General features: G+C 37.2%; 1 pseudogene; it reads right to left on the reverse strand.

Annotated features, from left to right (window-relative positions):
- On the reverse strand, positions 1–17674 carry LOC137028093 (zinc finger protein 91-like; annotated as a pseudogene).
- Between the last annotated feature and the right edge of the window lie 2686 nt (positions 17675–20360).

Consider the following 20360-nt stretch of genomic DNA (forward strand, 5'->3'; position numbering starts at 1 on the left):
TTATTTCTTACACCAGTATGTCTTTTCTGATGTATTTTTAAATTTTGCAGCAGTGAAAAACTCTTTCCACACAAAGAACATGAATGTGGTTTCTCCTGTGAATGAACTTTCAGGTGATCCTTCAGGACTGAAGCCGTCAGAAATGTTTTGCCACATTGATCACATTCATGCAGTTTCTCTCCAGTGTGGATGATCATGTGTAGCTTAAGGGATTCTTTATGTCTGAAACGCACTCCACACTGATCACATGTGAACGGTTTCTCTCCAGTGTGGATCCTCATGTGAACATTGAGTTTCTGTTTGCGTGTGAAACTCTTTCCACACTGACGGCAGGTGAAACATTTCCTTTCTCTTCTTTTCAGTAATGAAACACTTTTAGTCTGTAAGGGAGTTTTTTCTCTAGATTTTACATGATGTTTCTCCTCTTCACTCTCCTCATTCTCCTTCATCAGGTCTGAAATTACAGGAAAAAAACTACACAATTATCTTACATAATATTAACATTTAAAAACTACACAATAGTGCTACAGTTCTTCAGATGATATTACATTTATTTTAATAGAAAATTTGTACTTTTAAATGAACAATTAATTAGCCATTGTAAATTTTCACTCAACATAGATCTCTGATGAGTTAAAGAGGGTTCAAAAATTTTACTGTCGGACAATAGGTATTCCAACATCTACACTCCCATCGCTGAGTAAGAGACGTAGAAAACAATTGTAGAATTAATTTGCTTACTACAAAAGCTAGAAGTGCTTATGTAACTGTAAGGGTCAAACAAGTTTACATGACCACTGAGCATATTATGTTGGTAATTTTCCACCAGACAACAGGTGGCTGTGAAATGAATAAGACCATTGTTAAGTGCGTCATATGAAGGCTTCTTGCCTCTGGGGTGTATTGACTGATTTAATACAATGTTTCATTTGGCCCATGGGAAAAGGGTTGACCATCAAATTGACAGAAGGCCCATGAGAGATAAAGTCAAAAGATGTACAGTAGCTAGAAGCTGGTCACCCTTACTAAGAAAATGGCTTAGTAAGGTCAACTGGCAATTGTTCTGGAAGGAAGGAGAACCATCACCAATGCCCTCCCTCCTCCAAAGCCTGGACTCTTAAAAACCACTGCCTTTGTAAGAGCAGGTCAGCTTTCAGTTAAGCCAACAACAAAAATGGAAACAACCCTGCTGGATACTGCTCGGGACTGGAAAATGCAGGTTGATCTGGACCAGAAGCTCAGTTTTCCACCTGAGATAATTACAACTAACCTCAGGCCAGACCTGGTACTTTGGTCAACCTCACAAAAGTCCCTGTTCATAGTGGAACTAACTGTGCCTTGGGAGGCTACAATTGGTGAAGCAAATGAACGTAAACGACTGAAGTACTCTGAACCAGGCCCTTCGCCAAGGGGGAGGCAGTGCCCCCCCAGATGACACAACGTGCCCCCCTAATCGTATAGTTATCCAGCAAACTTCCGATTGCAAAAACCTAATCTGTGGATCTGGCCATTTACGTATTCCATAACAAAATGCCTTCAGCAGCATTTAGCTCATAGGAAAATTATCTCTACAACAGTAACTTTACATAACACATTATCTTCAGAAATATGAAAGAGAAATTAGAAATTTTCTCACTCAAACCACTGCCTACATGGTGCTGTTTCTGATTGCTTTTAGAGGGAAAAACTGCACATAACTACTGGTCTAGGATCAGTTAATATTAGCATATTGTCAAAACAGATTTGGCAAACGATACAGTGCGTATCTGTGTTTGCGCTTTGAAGAACGAAAGTGCTTTACAACATGTTCTTGCAGCGTTGAGCAAAGCAGCCAATCACGGACAAATCTGTTGATTTCTGTAACGCAATGAACAATCAGAGGTGTAGCACTGAACAAAAACTGGTTTTGAGTGGCGAGTGGATTTTGAGTTGTGGACCCTGGCAAATATTCCCTCATTAAACAATTATGTAAATTGTTATGTAATTATGCAGTCAGTTTAATTCATTGTTACAGAACTTCTTGAGATTGAACTACGATGAGTGAGATTTTTAGTGATAATAAAGGGAGTGCCTTTTGCACACTCTCTGCCAAATCCCGCGTAATCTGGTCAAATTAACAGTGGTTTGTGAACGTAAACACTTTTTATCAGCAGTGTTTATGTTGGGATATGTGCTGTGACAAGTAAGGTAAAACCATTTCAAGGAAATTTGTTAATGTGTTTTTAAATGGGAAGCACATCTCCTTACCCTGTTGGTTCATAATTAACGCATTATTACACAAGACGGAACTTGAAACATAATTAGGCCGTATTTATTAATGACTATCACTTGGAGACCTGCCGCCTTCAACTATTTTAATGGTGAGTACACTCAAAGACTTTGTTACACATAAATATTCTACACATGTAGTCTAGCCTACATATTTTTTATTGCTATTTGGAACGTATCGTTTTTATTATTGTGTTTTTCGAGGAATTGAAAAGCTTTTGTGCCTCGTGTTTGCAAAGTATAGCCTATTGCCATAATGCAAAGTGGTTTAGCTTTTGGTGTCGTTAGATCTAATTAGGATCGACTATCTTGTGTTTTTGTGGTAATATAGAACTTTATTTCTTTATAGAAGTATATTTCCTTAATAATAAATACGGGTCTGTTTCTCAGATTATAAAAATGTGTGCCCCCCTATGGAAACCGAATGCCCTAGCAGCCGAAGCAGTACAGCGGGGCTGGCGAACCCAGTTGGGTGCGGAGGCTTCGTAGCCATGGCAACAACCAGGCTATTGAAGGGGTTTGGAGTCAGAGGACAGGCCTTACGACAAGCCATTAGGTTGATGTCTGAAGCTGCTGAGCGAAGTAGCAACTGGCTGTGGCTAAAAAGGAAGGATACTAAATGGGCTGCAAAATGACCTAGAGGGGTAAAAGCAGAGGGGAGTGCACCTAGGATGCCAGGTGTCGCTGTTGAGCCCTTTGGAGGTGTCATGGGCCTATCAACGAAACACCAAGGAAGGAGGGTGCCCACCTCATGACCCCAGTGAAGTGATTACCCCTACTCCCCACTCAAGATGTCAACAAAGTGCCAATTATTCTAAGGGATTGTACTATCAAGTCCTATACGCTTTACTTCGAGACCTGAAGGGACAAAGAGGCATCGAATTTGCCACGACAACCCCTGCTAGACCTTTTATTGGACGTGGACTTCTGGTTGAAAATGAAAACTGGGTTAACGTCTAAACATTTGTTTGATGTCAGGCTCCAATGTCATTAAAAAAGCATTACCAGCTTCACTTATTACAAACCAGACTGACTTTATTTCTGTAAAATGTGTACAAAAGTTCATATTGACATTAGCAGAGGTTTAGATGTTGATGATTAATTGAAAATAATAATTTGGTTTGATGATCAGTATTTGCTTTAGTTACTAGATATTTTAATGCTAGTTTTTCTGTGGTTGTTGTTTCTGTTTGTTATGGCAAGAGCTTTATTTAAATTATTGTGAACAATTATTTTTTTAATGAATCCTCCAAATCTTCGGATAAAAACACTGCTGGATCTCAGGCTGTCGAATCCCAGGATTGGTATCTACAGTGTCTCGGTTGATGAGGATCTGGTGTCAGACCTGAAAGTGCTGGATCTGAAGATAATCTACTTACTGCGATTGTGTTTTGTATGACTGTGTAGAAGAGATGAATGAGTGAAACTCTTCCCACATGCAGTGCAGTCATACGGTTTCTCTCCAGTGTGGATCTTCTCATGTTTTTTCAGAGGTCCTGACTGACTGAAACTCTTGTCGCAGTGTGAACACTTGAAAGGTTTCTCTCCAGTGTGGATCCTCTCATGTGTTTTCAGGTCGCTTGACCGTCTGAACCTCTTGTCGCAGTGTGAACACTTGAAAGGTTTCTCTCCAGTGTGGATCATCTCGTGTCGTTTTAGGGCTCCTGAATGACTGAATCTCTTGTCGCAGTTTGAACACTTGTAAGGTTTCTCTCCAGTGTGAATCATCTGGTGCTGTTTCAAATCTTTAGTTCTAATGAAAGTCTTCTCACACTCAAAGCACATATAATTTCTTACACCAGTATGTGTTTTCTGATGTTCTTTTAAGTTCTGCAGCAGTGAAAAACTCTTTCCACACAGAGAACATGAATGTGGTTTCTCCTGTGAATGAACTTTCATGTGTCTCTTCAGCCCTGAAGCCCAGAAAAATGTTTTGCCACATTGATCACATTCATGCAGTTTCTCTCCAGTGTGGATGATCATGTGTCTTTTAAGAGAGCATTGTATTCTAAAACTCATTCCACACTGATCACATGTGAACGGTTTCTCTCCAGTGTGGATCATCATGTGCATCTCGAGACTTTGTTTGTATGTGAAACTCTTTCCACACTGAAGGCAGGTGAAACATTTCTTCTCTCTTCTTTTCAGTGAAGAAATACTTTCAGTCTGTGAGCGAGTTTTTTCTCTAGTTTTAACGCAATGTTTCTGCTGCTCTTCTCTCTCCTCATTCTCCTCCACCAGGCCTGAAATTACAGGAAAAAAACTCCACAATTATCCAACATAATATTAACATTTAAAAACTACACAATAGTGATACAGTTCTGACAGTCCCTCAGATTAATATAAAATTTGTTTGAATAAAAATGTGTAATTACTACTTTTAAATGAACAATTAATTAGCCATTGAACATTTTTCACTCAACACTGTTACAACGCAATTTCCTCGTATAAAAATTAGAGTGTTTGTTAAAATGGCGACACTCAGGAATTGACATTATCTGAACTCTTTTTAGAGTATAAAGGGAAAATAATCTCAATTCATTGTAGTATTGACTGCATTTATCAACCCTTTTACCAAAGTTACAAGAGAAATAACTTCATATTGTAACATACAAGCAGACATGTGCTGGTATACTTTAATATGGTATATAACAATAATGATGATGCACAATATTGTTATCATGAACACCACAGCAGCATTCTTGATGCTGTACTGCCAATCAACGTGCGCATCTTACTTTCACTTTTGAATTAGCACCAATTCGGGTGGGGCAATTGCCTGAATGGTGGGTTCATTGAAAAACACAACCAAAAATGGTACAATAACAAACTCGCTTAAATAGGTGCTTTTACATTTCACTTTAAAACCAAATCTTCCACCATGTCACCATGAACACACAGCCGAAGCAGTGGGCAGTTATTTTTGCTGTGCGCCCGGGGAGTGATTGGGGGTTGGGTTTCTTGCTCAAATGCACCTCAGTTGTGGGTAATGAAAGTGGAAGGCCCAGTTTACTTAAATAATTTAGTATGATTGTTTTAACCATGTAAAACAGTGCTGCGTTACCCCTCATATGCATGAACGACAGGAGCAGAAGCGGTGACAGTGGCATATAAACATAATAAAAGCTCTGCTGCTCTCAACTGAAAATCTTAATAAAATTGTAATACATTAGCTCATCCATGAGCCCCATTGGATTGTTTTTCATTGGCTGTGTACAACTCCACATTGTCATGATCACCAGTTGGAGTGCCCAAGTTAGCCATTAGAGGGCACTTCAACACGGACTATTTTTCACCTCACTTGGACTTCATTTCCCATCACCCACTTCCCGGACTCATTATCCCATCATTGCACCCAGCTGTTTTGTGTTTGATCATTAGTGTCTGTCTATTTATACCTGCTTTGTTTCTGCTTTTGTTATTGTGGTTTCATTTATGGTCACTGGTTTCTCTGTTTTGGTTTTCTTTGTTTTGTATGGACTGTTCTCTGGATTTTGACCTTGCCTGTTTGGATTATGATTTTGGATTACCCAATTAAAGCTGCATTTGGATCTTATCCTCTTGTCTCTGTGCCTTACGTGACAGAAACCACAATCATGAGTAGATCCAGCAGCAAGAGAGTCCGGCAACCGGCTAGCACACGGGGAAGTCAGAGCGGTCCCCAAGATCTGACTACACTTCGTCAGAAAGGTATGGAGGTGCCGGCTTTTACACAGAAGTTTTGGTCATGGGCGGAGAGGTTTAATCACCCAGATGCGATCCTTAAATACATTTTAAATAATTGCTTAGATGACCCTTTGTCGCAGTGGGAGATGGACCTAGTAAAGACTTTAAACTTTTGGAATTTCTGCAATTACCTGTTTCTTCGTAAGAATGGGCAGTCCCGGAGCAGCCCGAGCCCGCTACAGTTCCTCCAGCACCACCCTGGCACTCAGCCAGGACTCCAGACCTTCTTCAAGCCCCCATGGTCTGTTCCTCCGGCTCCCCCCTGGCCTTTAGTCAGGGGCTCTGGACTTGGCCCACCATCCCTCCCCCTGGTCCTCCCCCAGTCCACCTCCCTCCTGAGAGTTTTGTTTTGTGTTTGGTCAGGTGGAGCGTCTGGTAGCTGCTCCGTTGGGAGGGTTACGGTCATGATCACCAGTTGGAGTGCCCTAGTTAGCCATTAGAGGGCACTCGAACACCGACTATTTCTCACCTCACTTGAACTTCATTTCCCATCACCCACTTCCCGGACTCATTATCCCGTCATTGCACCCAGCTGTTTTGTGTTTGATCATTAGTGTCTATTTATACCTGGTTTGTTTCTGCTTTTGTTATTGTGGTTTCATTTATGGTCACTGGTTTCTGTTTTGGTTTTCTTTGTTTTGTATGGACTGTTCTCTGGATTTTGACCCTGCCTGTTTGGATTACGATTTTGGATTACCCAATTAAATCTGCATTTGGATCTTACCCACTTGTCTCTGTGCCTTACGTGACACACATTCATTCACGGCATCATCAAGCTATGCCTTTGTTTTGAATAAGCGACTTCTAGTGGCGAAACTTACATACTGTTCCTTTAATGAAGAATCAGGAATAAACACCAACCTCTTTGTTCTTCAGTATGTTTCATTCTGCAGTGTTCTGGATCTCTCATCTTCTCACTGTCCTTCAGTAAACTCTTTGCAGATTTCAGCTCTTCCTGATGGTTTGATGCTCGTCTTCACTTGTAAATGGGAATATTCCAGCATTTATTGGTGAATTGCAGTGGGAGGAGCTTCACTGGAGCAGATCTGACAAAAATCAAGAATAATTCACTGGGTTTATTTTTTTATATTTATTCACACATTTTAAGTTATTATGTTCATCTATCCTATCCTAACTTTTAAGTAAATTCATCTCAAAGTGTTATATGAACTGACAAATTTTACCTCTATTTCTAAGAATTTCATCCACATTTTTTATTCCTACATTTATCTTACCTCTCATTAACATACTGGCAAAGAATTATAGAAAAAAAATTGTATAACAATTAGCAAATAAAAATGAATATACAAATTTGCAAGAAACAAATAACCCACCCATGGAGTTTGACTTAACTACTTGTTATTGTGTGTGTTAAGTGTGTGTATGGAACATGGTTTATCATGTTTTAATTAATTAAAGTCTGTGTAAAGCAATATTGAATATTTATGGAAAATGCATTATTAACCACCCAAGCAAATCTGAATGAGAAGCCAAGCAGATAAAAAAATACAGTATTCTCTTCTCTCAAACGCTGGAGGTGTGTTCGCTGTTGGTGAAACCACACCCACTCCCATGAAAGCTAGCGCCTCTCTCAACTCAAATGCCAATCCATCAAGTGAAAAAGCTGTGTTGGCTAAACAAGTGACCAACACAAAACACTGACATTTTTTTGCTTTGGGGACAGTGAGAGACAAAATTACCACCACAAATCAAAATATCCAACTGGACCGACAACATGGCTTGGCAAACTAAACCATTCCATCAGCTCAACATACCACCTCCATTTCCAGCTCTGTTATAAGGCCTTACTTTCCTTGCTTTATCCATTAATCAGTCCTCCCTATGACTCACTCTAACTCCATTATACCTGCCAAACTTTAATTATATGTCTCTGTTTTCTTTAGACTATCTTCATATGGCCTTGATGTCTCTATTCTTGACTCCCCCTTTTGGCTTGATGCCCCCATTTCCCTTTCATCCTTGCATCTGCTACCTTCTCTTTGTAACTTGGTGTGCTTATCTCTCTTTCTTCATTAGCTTCCTGCATTACAGCTTGTGACATCTGAATGATTTTATTAAGCTACTTTTTGGCATGTGAATATAGCATGTGACTTCTTATGTGTGACCAGCTCAACATTAAAAAGAGTTAAGCGCAATAAGCCACAGAAAACAACCCATTGCAGTACTCACACATGTTTTGCAATTAACGCAGCATCCATTTTGTCTGTCATAATTTGTCTAGCGTTATATTATATGATCACGCTCTTATTAAAGCAAAATCTTTTAAACCATTCAAGCGGCACAAGACAAACAAGAATGCTCTGTCTGTGATTGTCATGTCATGTGACACACACGATTCGTGTGACAGAAAGACGCACACCTGTATAGAGTTCTTTTTTTGCGCTTGAACAAACAATAACACACAGAATTATGACAAAATCCTATTTTGTTGAGTATCCTCATAAGAGTAGTCTAAAATGAGTTAAATAACATCTTAAACACTCCACTTTTTTTGGAAAATAGTAGTAATGTATGAGTTTTCAAATGTAAAAATGAAAGAATTATAAACCTCTCTCCTCCTCCAGCCCCTCCTTTCTGCCACTCTTTCTCTCATAACACAGTCACCATTTAACTTTGCTATAGGAGAAAGAAACAAGTCTTCTTTCCTGATTCTAGTATCTATTTATCAATGGATATTGTTCTTTTTCAAAAAGTCATAATCTGTGCAATTGACTCACAATTCAGCCATGAAAGAGAGAGAAATGCAGATTCCTACTCTACTCTCACACACACACACACACACAGGTTTTGCTATCTTAGGACATAGACGGAGGTTTTTACACTGTACAAACTGTACATTATCTCCCCCTACACCACACTACCCCTACTCCTAAACCTACCCATCACAGAACACATTCTGCATTTTTACATTTTAAATAAAATATTGTTTAATATGTTTTTAAAGATATTTTAAATATAAGGACTCATGAAATGTACTCATAAAACATGTTTACCCATGTAATACCCATGTCATTATACACATTTGTGTCCTCATAAATCATGAAAACACACACACGTCACCCAATCACTTTTTATTTCTACTTGTGAGCAGAAAACAAACTAACAGGTTCTTCTTATTTTCTCATTAACAGACGTGTTTCTGTTTGGATCACAGCATCTGCAGTCTGGAAAATGTCCAAATAAACCCTATATATCTGGGAATGTTCTTAATTCTTCCTGCAGTTCTAATTCTAGTTCTTTACATCTCCTTTATTATTTTGAATTTTAGTGTCCATTACCAATCTGGTCTTTCCATTTCACAAAACCTGCAACAATATCTACATGTTTCTGAACAACACTCTCATATGCTGTTCTCAGCCTTTATGTACACAAAGCAACTTAAAGCAGAATGGTTCATTTTTGGGCGAGATAAGCAATACATCTTAATTCTTTAAACTTGACATTGCACTATTTACAATACTCAATGCCCCAACCATTCGTTTTTATCTAGTTTTTAATTCTAGTGCTGTTCCTTTTTTCCTGACACTGCCAGCCCTTGTCTGTTGATCATCAGGGGTCTCCGCTCTTTTGAGATAAGCTCAGCGCCGGATCCTCCTGCTTGCTTTGACCGTCAAACAGACAAGTGCAGCCACACACTTAAAAAAAACACACTTTCTGCATAAATCTCTGCTTCAATTCATTTATTACGCATGCAACACTCCCGGGACCTGGAAATTGCTTCTCTTTCCTTACTTTAATCAATTAAATTTAATTCAATTATATTTAATTTAATTTTGGTTCATTTTGTTGAAGTCTTAGGCAGCATCATCCAGGCACTCGCTCACAGGGAGCCACAAAAACAACTATAAGCAAAATTGCTTACCTTATTTCTACAGCGGCTTTGTTTCGAGATGTCTCGTGCCCACCGTGGTCTTATTCCGTCCTCTTCCTGTCTGTCTTGTCAAATATGTAACGGCAAATTCGATGTCTCAGTGTCCCTTCAGATCTGGTCTCAAAGAAAGCTCTCAGAGTCAAAGTTTGAACTTTATTTTCAAGCAAGAAAGTGAGATGCAAGCTGTTCATCTGAATTTGTCTCAACAGTTTCTTATCGGTTATTTCGCCCCTCCTGTTTTCTGTTTTTCGTTTGCCTTTCTCTCTAATTGTGGAATTCTTCCAATTGTTGGTCAACCCTTTTCTCATAGACAAAATGTACCATTCTCCAAGGTCAATCAACTCTTCCCAGAGACAATAAGCCTCCACGTGACAGCTTTTATCAATAGTATTTTTCTTTTAACAGCCACCTGTTATTTACTGCAAAAAGCTAAATATGCTCAGTGACCAAGCTAACATGTCAGATACATTTGATCTTTGTAATGACAGTCACGTGGGGCCTGATAAATAATATATATTTCATCACAACATGAATGGATTCTCCCTCCAGCAGCTTCATTGGATTTACACAGCCATTCAGAGAATCATCCTCATCCTACAGAAGAGGATTAGGGCCAAGCAATAATAAAAAAATAAAACCATCTCGAGATTAAAGTTGTTAAATTTCGAGAAAAAAAGTCAAGATAAAATGTTGAGAATAAAGTCATTAAATTACGAGAAAAAGTTGTTAAATTACGAGAACAAATTCGTTAAATTATGTGAAAAAAGTTGTTAAATTACGAGAACAAATTCGTTAAATTATGAGAAAAATTTTAAATTTCGAGAAAAAAGTCGAGATAAAATGTTGAGAATAAAGTCATTAAATTATGAGAAAAAAGTTGTTAAATTACGAGAACAAATTCGTTAAATTATGAGAAAAATGTTGTTAAATTTCGAGAAAAAAGTCGAGATAAAATGTTGAGAGTAAAGTCATTAAATAATGAGAAAAAAGTTGTTAAATTACGAGAACAAATTCGTTAAATTATGAGAAAAATGTTGTTAAATTTCGAGAAAAAAGTTGATAAAATGTTGAGAATAAAGTCATTAAATTACGAGAAAAAAAGTCATTAAATTACGAGAACAAATTCGTTAAATTATGAAAAAATGTTAAATTTCAAGAAAAAAGTCGAGATAAAATGTTGAGAATAAAGTCATTAAATTACGAGAAAAAAGTCGTAATTTAACAAATTTGTTCTCGTAATGTAACTTTTTTCTCGTAATTTAATGACTTTATTCTCAACATTTTATCTCAACATTTTTCTTGAAATTTAACGAGTTTATTCTCATAACTTTATTTCGACTTTTTTTCTCGAAATTTAACAACTTTAATCTCGAGATGTTTTTATTTTTTTATTATTGCTTGGCCCTAATCCTCTTCCGTATCATCCCCCTCGGTCCGAAACAGAATATTTTCCTCCCTTTTATGATAGTCTTTATTTGGCTTAGTTAGGTTATACTAGTTCGTTGACTATCAATAAAACATTTTGCCACTTTATCATTTTTATTATTATTTGTAATACGCATTTCCACTAATGCACTTTAGTTATTAGTGTTAAGCTGCGGCGAGAATAAAGTTCAGCATAAGCTTATATTATTTAAATACCAATGTAGTGGAGTTTATTTTTTTATTTTGATAAACATGCCACAATATAACATTATATGAAAACTGTTATAAAAATACAGATGTGTGAGCATTAGTAGAACTTGAGGTTTCAGAATAAACACAAAACTCACATCACTTCACATACTACGAGCAGAATCACTGAAGAAAAGATGATCCTCCTCTGCTGAGATCTTGAGAGATATAATGTCTTTTATCTTCAGGTGATTTTTATCTAAGGCTGTGGCTGAAGTCAGTTGTAGTTCTTGTGTTTCTCTTTTCTTCAGTGATTCTGCTTGTTAACAGCAGGTGTTCATCACTACCGTTCAATCATCACTTAATTAATCACTTACTTATATCATTAACTTTAACTCTGCTTCAGTGTTACTTTAACACTATTTAGAGAGGGACCAAATGTATAACATGAAAATATCGGCAAAATACTTCTTACTTAAATGTAGATTCTTTAAATTTATTAAAGCGTGCAACATCATTAAAACAAAAAAGAGTATTTCATGGCTTTTAGATGTCAAGTCAAATTTATTTATATAGCGCTTTTTACAATTGGTAATTGTTTCAAAGCAGCTTTACATATTAGAAGCACAGAAAAAAGAGAAATGGTTAAAAATAAGCTGTACAAGCAAGCGTGGTAATATGTAACATATACAAGATGGTGCTACATTAAGCCAATGTCGGCTGACTCCCAGGGGTGGAAAAAAAAGATGTAACAAATTATGAATTTATTCTTGATGAATGAAGAATCAGCAGAAAACAAAAGTTTAATACTTTGTGAAGCATAAACAAAAAAGTAAACATAGAAATAAATGAGACAGATCACTCTTATTATTGACTAACAGGATAGCAAAACATTTCAAACAGTTGAAAATCTACATGAAAGTATATCTTACATCTGTGTTTTCTAAATACACTATGTGTGGAAGGATGACTAGTTGAAGAACAAGTAAATCAGCATCTTCTTCAGCTTCCTGAACAAGAACAGTTCGAACCTGTAAAAATCTTCTACTTTCCTTCATTAAAAGTGTAAATAAACTGCAAATGACACATATATATTATAAGAAAATTCAACATAAAGGCTGCGTCCGAAAAACTAGGTAGCTGTCTTGCTGCCTCGCTATCTTACAAGAGAAAGACTTGTACGGCAGCATTTGTGCATGAAGGCACCTCACGAAACTGATTTCGGACAGACTTCTGAGGCAGTGTAACAGTTTAATGATCTACAGCAATATAGCGCAAGCTTTGGTGAGAACTAAACAAATATTTAATTACTACAGTAGTAATTTCTCGATAGAAATTATATCAAAATTGAAATATGTTGATCAAAATCGTACATTTACACACAAACTGAGCAGCAAACGCAACTTTCGGACGCCATCTTTATTTTTCTAGCTCAACTGTCACGGAATGGAAAGCACAGGATTGTGGGATATCAAAGGCAGCTAAGGATACATCCATGCTTCCTTCAAAAATCGATCAGATGAAGGTCTCTCATGAGAGAGGAAGTGAAGCTAACATTGGATTCGGACGTGCCTTGATGCCTTACTACCTTGAAATGTGTCCTCAGAAGCCAGCATTTTCCAGTTTTCGGACGCAGCCAAAATGAATCTTGAAAAATGAAGAAATTACAATTATATACAAAAAAAAAAAAATCTTTGTCCATCTTTGAGTAGATGTGAATCTAACAGTTGAAACTGTTCGTTTTAAAGATTAACTTTATTCACTAAATAAATTTAGATGATGTTTCTTTGTCTTGTTGATTGTTGTGGCTGGTTAGGACAGATTTTATTGCTCGATGGTATTATTGTGTCACGGCTGATGAGGATCTGGCGCAAGACCTGAAAGTGCTGGATCTGAAGATGAACTACTTACTGTGAATGTTTTTTGTATGACTGTGTAGAGCAGATGATTGAGTGAAGCTCTTCCCACATGCAGTGCAGTGATACGGTTTTTCTCCAGTGTGGATCCTCTCGTGTGTTTTCAGATGATCTGACCGACTGAATCTCTTGTCACAGTGTGAACACTTGTAAGGTTTCTCTCCAGTGTAGATCCTCTCGTGAACTTTTAGGGTTCCTGACCGACTGAATCTCTTGTCGCAGTGTGAACACTTGTAAGGTTTCTCTCCAGTGTGTATTCTCTGATGCCGTTTCAATTCTCCAGCTGAAATAAAGGTCTTCTCACACTCAAAGCACATATGTTCTCTTACACCAGTATGTCTTTTCTGATGAACTTTTAAATTCTGCAGATGTGAAAAACTCTTTCCACACAACGAACATGAATGTGGTTTCTCCTGTGAATGAACGTTCAGGTGTCTCTTCAGGCCTGAAGCCCTCAAAAATGATTCACCACATTGATCACATTCATGCAGTTTTTCTTTAGTGTGGATGATCATGTGTGTCTTAAGGTTTCCTTGTTGTCTGAAACTCGTTCCACACTGATCACATGTGAACGGTTTCTCTCCACTGTGGATCCTCATGTGAACCTTGAGACTCTGTTTGTATGTGAAACTCTTTCCACACTGAAGGCAGGTGAAACATTTCTTGTCTCTTCTTTTCAGTAAAGAAATACTTTTAGTCTGTGAGCGAGTTTTTTTTCTAGTTTTGACATGTTGCTTCTCCTCCATCAGGTCTGAAATTACAGAAAAAAATATTATGTTAGATAATTGTGGTTTAACATTTAAAACCTACACAATAGTGATTCAGTTCTGACAGTCTGTCAGATGGATATCAAATATACAAACTGTAATTACTGCTTTTAAATGAACAATTAATTAGCCATTGCTTATTTTTCACTCAACACTGTTACAACACAATTTTTCTCCTTTTAAAAATGAAGTGTTTCTTAAAGTGGCGACACCCAGGAAGTGACATAATTTGAACTCTAGAGTATGATGGAAAAATCATTCAGCATTCATCAACCCTGTTACCAAAGTTATAACAGGGTTATATAATAACTTCATATTATGACAAAAGTACAAACCTGATTCCACTGTACAAATTGTGAATAAAAAAGGAATGCAATAATTTACAAATCTCATAAACTTATATTTTATTCACAATAGAATATAGATAACATATCAAATGTTGAAAGTGAGACATTTTGAAATGTCATGCAAAATAACGGCTCATTTTGGATTTCATGAGAGCTACACATTCCAAAAAAGTTGGGACAAGTAGCAATAAGAGGCCGGAGAGGTTAAATGTACATATGAGAAACAGCTGGAGGACCAATTCGCAACTTATTAGGTCAATTGGCAACATGATTGGGTATAAAAAGAGCCTCTCAGAGTGGCAGTGTCTCTCAGAAGTCAAGATGGGCAGAGGATCACCAATTTCCCCAATGCTGCGGCCAAAAATAGTGGAGCAATATCAGAAAGGAGTTTGAAGTTATCATCATCTACAGTGCATAATATCATCCAAAGATTCAGAGAATCTGGAACAATCTCTGTGCGTAAGGGTCAAGGCCGGAAAACCATACTGGATGCCCGTGATCTCCGGGCCCTTAGACGGCACTGCATCACATACAGGAATGCTACTGTAATGGAAATCACAACATGGGCTCAGGAATACTTCCAGAAAACATTGTCGGTGAACACAATCCACCGTGCCATTCGCCATTGCCGGCTAAAACTCTATAGGTCAAAAAAGAAGCCATATCTAAACATGATCCAGAAGCGCAGGCGTTTTCTCTGGGCTAAGGCTCATTTAAAATGGACTGTGGCAAAGTGGAAAACTGTTCTGTGGTCAGGCGAATCAAAATTTGAAGTTCTTTTTGGAAAACTGGGATCCCATGTCATCCGGACTAAAGAGGACAAGGACAACCCAAGTTGTTATCAGCGCTCAGTTCAGAAGCCTGCATCTCTGATGGTATGGGGTTGCATGAGTGCGTGTGGCACGGGCAACTTACACATCTGGAAAGGCACCATCAATGCTGAAAGGTATATCCAAGTTCTAGAACAACATATGCTCCCATCCAGACGTCATCTCTTTCAGGGAAGACCTTGCATTTTCCAACATGACAATGCCAGACCACATACTGCATCAATTACAACATCATGGCTGCGTAGAAGAAGGATCTGGGTACTGAAATGGCCAGCCTGCAGTCCAGATCTTTCACCCATAGAAAACATTTGGCGCATCATAAAGAGGAAGATGCGACAAAGAAGACCTAAGACAGTTGAGCAACTAGAAGCCTGTATTAGAAAAGAATGGGACAACATTCCTATTCCTAAACTTGAGCAACTTGTCTCCTCAGGCCCCAGACGTTTGCAGACTGTTATAAAAAGAAGAGGGGATGCCACACAGTGGTAAACATGGCCTTGTCCCAACTTTTTTGAGATGTGTTGATGCCAGGAAATTTAAAATAAACTTATTTTTCCCTTAAAATGATACATTTTCTCAGTTATGTCACCTGTGTTATATTCTGAATAAAATATTGAAATTTGAAACTTCCACATCATTGCATTCTGTTTTCACTCACAATTTGTACAGCGTCCCGACTTTTTTGGAATCGGGTTTGTAGACGTATGCCGGTAATATGGTATATCACAATAATGATAATGCACAATATTGTTATCATGAGAACTTTGAAATTCTATGAATAATAATTTATTACAAATTATGCAGATATTTATTATGCATTTTAAGAATACTTTTCCCATGAACTGTTTAAAATGCACAACACCGCTGTAACAGCCATTCAGATTTTTGTATTCACAATTGTGTTCATCGCAGCACCAAATAATTAAAGGATTAGTTCACCTAAAAATTAAAATTCGGTCATTATTTACTAGGGATGGGGATCATTAGTCACTTCACGAGCCGATCCGATTCTGGGAGTCACGATCTGATTCCAAAAGGATTCTTGATCTACTTTTTATTATTATCAATCAATTAGTTTACCGACTTAAAAACCTTAAAATCATTACATTTACATATCATTACATATCATCAGTAAATATAGGTAAGCCTACTTTTTTAAATTATGTTAAAAAAATATATGTTTTTAAAAAATGTTTGTTAATTCATGGACAGCAGGAGATTTAATAAGTTGCATTCATACACAGATCTCTTTTGAATTATATTAAGAAATGCGGTTTATCCTGTCCATTTAATCCCTTAAGACAAAACTGGCTGTGTTTACATTAATTTTGCATCATAAACCATTTTGAGACACAAGCACATTAAACCACTTACACGGAGCACTCTTCACAAACAAAGCATCAGTAGGCCTATTTAAATTGAAAGCAGCCTTCTGTAAGTGAGTTTCATATTTTAAATATATAAGTCAACTGCATTCCAAATGACATAAATGATGACCTCTTAGAGCATTTGTAAGGAAAATACCGGCAGGCGAGACCACGCAATGTCATAATTTGCTTCAAGCTTTCTGAACTTTATGAAAGATTATTTTACGGAAGGTGGTGTATGTGTGAGGAATTAGAAGCAAGCAGAATCTGGTTGTTTCTAAAGCACACTCGGCATTTTTCTCCAACCCTTATTATTTACTCACCATCATGTCATTCCAAAACCAGTAAGACTTTCATTCATCTTCAGAAAACACAAATAAGGATCTTTTTTTAATGCAATTTGAGAGCTTTCTGCTCCTCCATTAACAGCTATGCAACTACCACTTCAATGCTCCAAAAAGTTCATAAAGGGATCATATAAATTATTTATACAAATTGGGCGGTTTAGTCCAAATTTTTTGAAGAGACTCAATCACTTTTTATATGATGAACATCAAATTTAGGCTTTTATTCACATAAAACATGTGAATAAAAGCCTAAACATCAGTTGTGGTAAACAACACAACATTCTTGTTACGCAGCATGTTTGAGCTTCTACAAGAACCAATGAGGTTCGCCCTAGGGCCATGTTTTCACTGCTGTTCTCAGCCTTCATGCACACAAAGCAACTTAAAGCAGCGTTGTTCATTTTTAACACACTTATGGATCAGGATCTTTAACACACTTTCCGTGTATAACATAAGAAAAATTGCTTACCTTGTTTGTATGGCAGCTTTGTTTCGTGATGCATTGTCCCAACACGCCCACCGTGGTCCTATCCCGTCTTCTTCCTGGCTGTCTTGCCAATTATTTCGTGGCAAATTCAGTGTCCCTTCAGTTCCGGTATCAAAGAAAGCTCTCAGAGTCGAAGCTCCAGGTCGCAGGAGTCTTAACTTTATTGACAAGCAACAATGTGAGATGCCAGCTGTTCATCTGAATTTGTCTCTGCCAGGGCACAATTCTTATACAGTGTGTTATTTCACTCCTCCTGTTTTCCCAAAAATCATCTTTTCACTTTTTAATTGTGGAATTCTGCCAATTGTTGGTCAACCCTTTTCTCATAGATAAGATAAAACATTCTCCAAGGACAATCAACTCTTTCCAGAGACAAGAAGCCTCCACGTTACAGCTTTTATCAGTGGTCTTATTGTTTTCTCAGTCTCCTGTTATTTACTGGAAAAATCCTTGACCAAGCAAAATATGGATTCTCCCTGTAGTAGCTTAATTGGATTTACACAGTCATGTTTGGGCCTCCAGAGCCAGAATCCAATTCAGAGCACATTGACGGGCTACTGAGAATCATCCTCGTCTGCAACAGAATGGTATTGTAACTAGCGATATGTAACAAGCATAACATAACTTAAGACTATAAGTAATATAGAATAAAACATATCTTGCGACTTTTCCATCTTGATGAAGTAATTGATGAAGGTAAGCAAAATATGTGCAGAACTAAGCAAACAGTATTTATGGAGATAAACTGTAGCCTATCACAGAGCAAACATGAATATTTACACTAGGCATTATTGTCATTGTATATGCACCATGAGTTCATTCATTAATCGAACCCATACATGCATGTGTTTGAATGCCATGGGCTCATGTGATGGCATCATAGTATTTCAAGTAACACATTCTAAGATTTTTATGGCACATATGCACACACTTGCTAGTCAGAAATCCAACATTAGATACCTTACATGGGTGATGCATCCGCTTTTGTTTTTTTGGTAATATAAAAGCTGTGATGCCCACCCACCTTCTGCTGATGCTCTTGTTCAGTTCCTCCAGCTTCCACTGTGGCTCATCAACCTCCAGGATGGGCAGAAGCACCACGATACCATAAATTACTTAAACCCTAAACTCTACTCTTTAAATAGGTTAAAACAGCACAATATTTCTCAGAATCTCTCCAACTCTTTCCTAAGAGGCTCATGACATTTACTGTTCCATCCTTTAGTACATTATTAATATAGGGAAGAACAACCGAATGTTATGGCAGGCCTGAAATATAGAACCCATTGAAATCAATTTAATCTTATCTAAGTGACCCAGGACAAGCAACCTCATGCATGATCTTCATGATCTCTTGATCCTGGATCCTTGCCGTCCACTTGGAGATGGTTTAGATATGTGATTATGTGGTTGTGTCTACAGGGAAATGAATTAACGTTACATACATACTGTACCAGTAGCAGCATCATTCATCCAAGAGCTTATATCAATATTTCAGTTGGTCAGGAATCTATTTAATACCAGTTCTAGAGATGATACCTATTCCTACTTACGAACATCATCATCATCTTGTTGCTGCTCAGGCTGTCTCTCCTGCTGCTGAAAATGAAAAGTATGTTAGATAAAAGTATGTTAAACCAGTAGATGGCGCTCAGGCACAAATTAGCAAAACAGAATAGAGATCAAATTATAAAAACCTACAAAAACACTACTAATCTTGAGTGACATTTAACGTTATGTGGGCAAAATCGAATAAAAGCAGATTCATAGAGCTTACCTTTTACTCTGTATCCGTGGGAGTTGACTGTTAAAATAAGACATGCGCAGTACTCCAAATACGTTAAAATACATCTCGTGGGTGATCGCATTCAATCTCTTTCATTTACAAACGTAAGACATGAATAAACACCATTAAGTAAAATTTTGTTAAAAATGGATTTTTTTTGTTAAAGCTGCAGTCCGCGATTTTTGGCCCTCTAGCGGTTAATAAACAGAACTGCGCGCATCTTGAACATTGTAGCCGGAGCTACTTTTCTCCGTGTATGTCTATGGCGAATCACGCAGTTACTTCGATACTCTGCGGCGGGTTCTACCAGTCTGAAATAGTCTGAATATAAACACTTATTATAAGTGTACCATAATGATTCAGAGCAAGACAAAAACATGATTTGGAATATGGAATCATGTTGTACATTCGCATTATATAATTTTTTGTAAATTTTAAACACATAAAAAGTTGCAGACAGCAGCTTTAAACAAAAAAAACAATTTTGCTGGCAAACAGTTTATATATAGTATATCTCCATGATAATTAATTTATCTAAGATTTTAAATGAATCAATTAAGTGAATTCCCCATTTAATATCCAAATTACATATATCTTAACAATAATAAATGAAAACGCTCTCATTAAGTAACGTCACGCTGACTAAAGGACTGACGACTAGCATGTGTGGGGTGAAATATATTAAGCAATTAAAATATTTAATCCAGAAACTTAAAGCCCAAAGCACAATATTTTAATGGCTTTAAAATGTTACTAAAATTATTACAATATTCTTCATGCAAGAATAATAAGTAGGTAATATAAGTTAACTGGTAAAGCAAATACAGAGTGTAAAAAATTTAGAAGGATCTCTCAATATGAAAAAAAAAAACAGACCGTTTGAACCTGTAAAAAACAAATTTCCTTCATTAAAGTATAAACTACGGAAGAGGATTAGGGCCAAGCAATAATAAAAAAATAAAAACATCTCTAGATTAAAGAAAAAAGTCGCTAAATTACGAGAACAAATTCAT

The sequence above is a fragment of the Chanodichthys erythropterus genome, chromosome 10, assembly GCF_024489055.1.
Source record: "Chanodichthys erythropterus isolate Z2021 chromosome 10, ASM2448905v1, whole genome shotgun sequence".
Lineage (NCBI taxonomy): Eukaryota > Metazoa > Chordata > Actinopteri > Cypriniformes > Xenocyprididae > Chanodichthys > Chanodichthys erythropterus.